The sequence below is a fragment of the Microtus ochrogaster genome, chromosome 4, assembly GCF_000317375.1.
Source record: "Microtus ochrogaster isolate Prairie Vole_2 chromosome 4, MicOch1.0, whole genome shotgun sequence".
NCBI lineage: Eukaryota > Metazoa > Chordata > Mammalia > Rodentia > Cricetidae > Microtus > Microtus ochrogaster.
In genome coordinates, this window is record NC_022011.1 from 72,360,477 (window position 1) to 72,367,151 (window position 6,675).

The following is a 6,675-nucleotide window of genomic DNA, read 5'->3' on the forward strand; positions in this document are numbered from 1 at the left end:
GCAGAAACTTGTAGCATTCTGCCTGTACTTATTTGGAAAGTGTCTATGGAGTTCTTTCTCCAATTCTTTCATTAACTTAAATAGCTTTTCCTTCATCTGAGAAGTTCAAAACTGTTTTTGTTTTTGTTTCCATAGGGAAACTTAAAGATCATCATTTTGAACATCTTGATTTCATGGACTTTTATCAATTTAGGTGGCTTCAGTACTTGGCCATCATCATTTTGGTAGATGCTCCCATCTTTGTTCAATGGGAGCCCATTGAATTAGCTCCTAGTCACATTTATTGGACCCAAATAGTCATTTATAGTTGCGGTTGTGTTTTTCCTTTTCTTTTCTTTTTAGCATACTAAGGTTGTTCCAGGTTTTATGACGTTTTGTTCAGATTTTAAGTAATCATTTGTGAAGAAAACCATGACTTGCTTTAAGAAAATTTTTAAATCATATTGCTTTTAAAAATAAATTACAATAATAACAAAGTGTTTAAAATATATTCTGTGTGCTTACTACATTTGGAGAAAGAGCTCATGAAAGTTTTCAGATGAAACATGGTATTTAGATGACTTCTGGAAGGAACTAACTTAATAGCGGAGTGTTTTTCCCTTTGGGTTTGTGTTTAGTCAGTGTTGAAGAAGCATTTTCTATGAGCAAGACACTGGGAAGACAGTGTAATTGGTCTGTGCTCCATGAGACTTCCGGTCAAAGATAGTGACAGAGTTGAGATAATGGCAAAGCTCAGTTAAAATCTACAAAGAAAGCAAAAGAATCAGGAGGAGGCTGGGACCTGGGTTAGGAGTTTTAAGCCATGGAGGGAAAGTCCCACAGGGGTATCTAGTAAGGTTGGATCAGCAGCAAGGATTTACATGGGTGGAAAGTTGAAGGTTGTGTTTCTGCAATAAGACAACCTGGAGGCAAAAACTGTTTTTTCTAGGCTCTTCAAATTAGTTTCATTTATAAACAAAGATAAACATTTTTATTATAGTAAATCATAAGCAGACTAAACAAATTATTTTAGATTAATGCCCTTTTCTTCTGATGCCATTTGTCTGAGAGTATCAAAATAAGTGACAGATAAAATTAGCCATTTTCCTGCAAAAAGCTCCTGTGCTCAGGCCTTAGTGGGCTATCCGTGGGGTTTTGACTCATGAGAAAAAAAAATACTTTATGCAAAAAGTAGAAACTGCTGTTTGATAGGTTGTCTTCCTTCCATATTCCGTGATGAGATATGTCTACAAAACACTTAAAGAGAAGTGCCTTGAGGATTCTGCATGACAAAAGTCTGCCTGCCACACACAGAAGCCAGTTCTTAGAGGGCTGGAAGAACCATAATGCAGATGAAAGGAAGCAATGTCCTGAATCAATGATGGGCTTTTGTCATGAACGGGGAATTTTGTTTTGTTTGGTTGGTTTCACAGCCTTTAAGAAGGGTTGTCTGTATATCTTCTGGTCTGATGTTTGCGCATGCTTGTACTTGGACTATTTTGTGGAGCCCTGAGTTAGACATGGCAAACCTTGAATGTAACCAGGGGCGATTTTCTGTGCCTACAGTCTTAGCACTTTAGACTTGAGGGCAGGAGGATGGCAGTCTTGAGGCCACTTACGCTACACAACAAGACTTTGTCTCAATACAAAACTCCTGCCAAAACTAAACATCAAAAGATTGCCCTGAACACTGTGTGTTGTAGATAAAGAAGAGGGGTTTGTTTATAAATACTGATGTACATTTTGGAAGACCATGAAGAGGAATATAAGACTTCTTAGTGTGGTCATGCCTCACCAGATTCTGAGATGCACTGATCGTTCTGACTTTTTAGCACAACTCCCGACTCGTGTTCCCTTTCTAAGACTGCACAGTTATTTTTGTCGTCAAGTTCTCCTTTTCCATCCATTCTGGCTTCTTCCAGCTTTCTTACTGTAGAAATCCAACCAGCTCTGGACTTCTGGGCACCTTTCAGAGTTCTTCACCTGGCTCACTTTTACTCTCTCCTTCAGACTTTCTTTCTTGGATGTGGTCCCCTCTCCCACAGCATCCAGTGTGAGCTGTTCTCTGAACTTTATTCATATGAACCTACCTAGAAGATAGGGGTATGATTGATTGAAACAAAGAAGACATAGAGTTAAAGCTGGGAGGATTCTGGGCAAAAAGATTAGGCTGTGTGTATGTTATCTACTCCAGTAAGTATAACCGAAAATTACGAATAGTTCATCATGACTTAGAATGAAAAGCGTAGAGCACCATGGTTTGAATGTTTCTCAGATTCGTGTGTTGAAACTTAATCCCATTTGTGATAGTGTAACGAGGTTGAATCTTTAGAATGCAATAAAAATCATAAGGGCTATATCCTAATTGTAGTAATTACCGATTGCTGTTTGATAATTGCTTCCTGAGTTCAGCCACTCAACATGCATCCCTTCAGATGGTTTTGGAAGGCCAGGGATTTAGGGGTGTGCCTTAGCTGGCTCAGAGTCACTTGTGAGCCCAAGTAGATCTTTTGGAGAATGTGCCTGAAAGCTTGTCTGGAGCCTACGTATTCCGTTCCAGGCTGTTCGTTGATAGCCTGCTTAGCTTGTGCCTATCTGTGGAAATACTCACTCGTGACAGGATAGCTGACTGCTTCAACAGGGAATGATGACTAAGTTCATGGCTCACCGAGACAGAAGCTGTGGTGTCTCTGATAGCCTCATCTTAGAAGTGAAATGTGTGCAGCTCTGCCTTATCCTAGGAGGAACACCGTGGCGATGGACTGACTACACATGGAGGAGGTAGGATGTTAGATGTTGTGTTGGAGGTTGATCACCACAGCAATGTGTGGTAAGATCATTTCTATTACTTAACTGCTCTGCACACTCTAGCTGCTCATACAGTAAACACCGTATGTCACATGGGCGCTAACTCCAAAGGTTACTCGCTAGGCATTTGTTCCCCGTTCCCAAGAGGAACGTTCTCCTCGCCTATGAAAGCCAGCAGTCTGCTTTCCCTTTTTGATTTACTAATTGTGAATATTTCTTTTAAACACAGCCATATATCACACGACCTTTGTGCCAGTCTCCTTGCACTTGGCATTCTGCTTTGCTGATTCATTCCTCTCAATGGCCGAATAGAATTCTGCTACATAGACATACATATATCGCATTTGGTCTGCGCGTTCGTCTGCTGATGGATATTTAAGTTGGTTGCATCACCGGCAACTGTGAACAGGGCATATGCACGTGCTCTTCGTTATTTGGGTTACAGTCATCCTGATTTTGAGATACCATTAGACATCCTAGTGACTGTGGATATTGGTATCTGTGAGCCTCCGTTTAAGAGGAAAGAACAGAGATGGACCGAGACTTGGGAGTCAGTCATGGTGTATGGGTTGTAGTAAAAATTAAGAGAGAGGATGGGATCATCTCAGGAGAGAATGCACACACACAAGCAATGGGTCAGAGGAAGAAGTAGAGCTGCAGTGTTTATAGTATGCAAGAATTAAGTTAAACTTCTATGTATGGTCTTATTTAACATCAAATGATCACATAAGCCAGAGATCCTCAATTGCCATTGACCTCTAGACCTTGTAGAATAATGTTTTCCTTAAATAACACACACACACACACACACACACACACACACATATAATATATTTAGATATATTAAAACAATTTTGTTACCAAGAAATCTCTCCCTTCTAGGTGCTCAGAATGTAATTTATGGCATAAAGAACACACCTTCATCCCTGTAGAACAAGGATAATATTTAGTCTATGCCCCACGAGACAAGTCCCTCCTTAGACATCTTTTCTATTGACTAAATAGCCCAGGATGTTCATCTTTTAATATTTTCTAACAGTGCGATGTGTTCTCTAGGTCTCCTGTAATGGATCGCCTTGTGATTCAGTGGGAGACTCTGAGGTGTCAGATGGGTTCTGTCCTCTCATGTGCTCTGCCAAGGTCCTGCAGTCTACCTCCCTTTGAAGAACTACCGTGTGGTGTTGCTATTTAGAAAGGGAGTAGGAGAAATTCCTACTGATGCATGAGTATCTTTGCCTTGTTCCACATGACCTCAAGTCCCTTTATTTGCCTTTATATCTGTCTTCTCATTCCTCCTACTGTGTCAGTAGGGACTATTTTAATTTCTGAACATCAGTTAATGCTTCCTTCTCATTTTTTTCTATTAAAATGCTTTGTTTCACACATACCTCTATAAACACTTTAAATTTCCTCCTTGTATTTTTAAGTGTTAATAATCATGTCATGTTTTCTATCTTCCCAGAACTGAGAATTTTCCCAATTTCATTTTGTCCCTAAAAGGAGACACTGAACAACACTGGGGATCTAAAAGTCACCCTAGTGTAGTGGCTTTCAATTAGATTGCCACTAAGCTGTCCCCCTGCACTTTGGGGGATATTATTCTCCATCAAATTATGTTCCGAGGATTGCATGAACCTTTCTACGTCTGTAACCCTCTCCCTCTAATGGATATTGGAGCATAAGCAAGACTGTAAATCTGTCTACAGAGCTAAATTCCATCTCATATAAATGTCAATTGTTTCCATTTCCTGCATGCACGATGGAGAATGCAGTGATTGTAAACCATCCCCCTCCCCCTCCCCGTCAGGACTTTCTGCACTTGGTATATGCTGTGATCGACACACCCATGATAACGAAATGCAAATAATCCCGTGCTGTCAACATGCTTGTGATGATACTTTCTGGACATGGAGAATGCTGGGCATAAGGGGGGGGGACCTAACCTAGCGCTCAGAAGGACAGCCCTGCATCCTGGTGCTTAGAATGAAGTAAGTTAGATGCCTAGGTAATGCAATTGTGGGGTTATAGTGTGCATGGTGATTGCGGTATCCCCACTCTTTGAAAGGCTGTCCTTTTCTGTTCTGAGAGGAAAGAGCCAGCACCTCTTTGTGCTGTGCAGGAAGACTGGAGTGGCTGTACATTTCTGGGTTGCCAACTTATTTTGTCACTTACTAAGCCCGTGGGTAACTGGAGCTGGCACAGAATGGGCAAAGCATGCCTATCCATTTTACTCTGTCATTTTCTTGTTGGTTCACGTTTGACTTTCATGTCTTACAGTTGGTGTGTCTCACACAATGTCAGCCACTTACAGAACGTTATCTCACTTAATCCCCACAATCTCCCTGCTATGTAGGTTACTAGGTTTGAATTGGCAGACGACAGGACAGCTCTGTGTAAGGTTACATCTAAGATTACATCTCGCCAAAGCTTCAGGGTAGAGAAATCACGACTGGAATCGAATTTACACTCAATGCCTAATGCCTTATTTCACTGTAAACAAAGAGTAAACAAAAGACATGACTTTTCGGTTTAATTTCCTAATTAGTTTGGAAGTTAATAAGTGCACTTCTATAACATTCTCTTTCTAGCCATCCTTATCTTTAGGAAGCTTCTACTGATAGATTTAGATTGTCGTAACAATAAAAAAATACACCATTTCAGCTTCAGGTTCCATAATTCTCATGTGATATTCCTTTCATTGTATCTTTTCTCTTCCCTTCCCTTCCTTCCTTCCTTCCTTCCTTCCTTCCTTCCTTCCTTCCTTTTATTTATTTATGTGCTACTGGGATCAAAGTCAAATTCAACACTACTGCCAAACCACGCTTCCACTCCATTTCTTCTTTTAAATGTGCTTGTCCCACATGGTAGAGCTTTTACAGTTATCCTTTTAGAAATGGTGCAATAGATATGCTTGCTAAATGTTCAGTCATTGAAAAAAAATCTCAAATATATCTCAGTGACATTTAAATAGCAAGAATATACCTGGCTTTTGAAAATTAGCATATAGTCAAAGAAAGAAAGCAAAGGAAAAACTAAATGATTTTTTTTCAAAGAAAACAAATTCCCTTAAAAAGCAACCTTCTCGGCGGATCTTCAGAAGGTTCACTTTCTCAAAGTGAAGAGCTACTCTCAAAAGCATGTGAATATCTTCAGCCCTTTGTGGTATGATCATGGCTGCCACAATGCCTGTGCCAAACAATGCTGGTCGTAGATTCTAGGTGGCGTTCAGTTACAGAAAGCCACAGGAGTGAAGACCGTGTTACTTTACAGGTTCTGGTGGCTAGCGAAATTTCAGAAGGGGTTTCTCTCATCCACTGGCATGTGTCCTACTCCAGACACTGCTAGAATCATGGTTTCCTCAGAAGTCAGGCGTGTGTGCAGTCACTTGTTCTAGTCCCTCTGAGGCCACACCCCAGCCAGGCCAGACAGATGAGACTATATTTAACAAGATGCAGGACCTGGAAGTGTCCCTTATTCGCTCAGCAACTCCATTTCAGAACCTACCCACACATCTACTTTACTTTTTACTCTATGAATGGAGAAGCTCTGCACATCTCTTAAACTTTGTGTCTAATCCTGTAGACATCCTTCATGAATTTAAATGTAAAGAAATAGTAAGTAGAGATTAAAGAGACAAATGTATTTCCTATTATCTGTGGCATTCGCTATCCTAGCATAATGTCAAGTCATACCATTATAGCATATACTATCAATACTTTCTATGAATAGTCTCAAGTTTTACAAGTGTAAATACAGATGTTAAATGTCTGGAGACATTTGACTAGAAAGAAATGGTTTTTAAGAGGCTTTACTCATCCCAATGACTTCTTTCTTGCTCCAGTGGAATTAGCTTATATCTAAGGTACACAGTAGTGACAACCCCCCCCC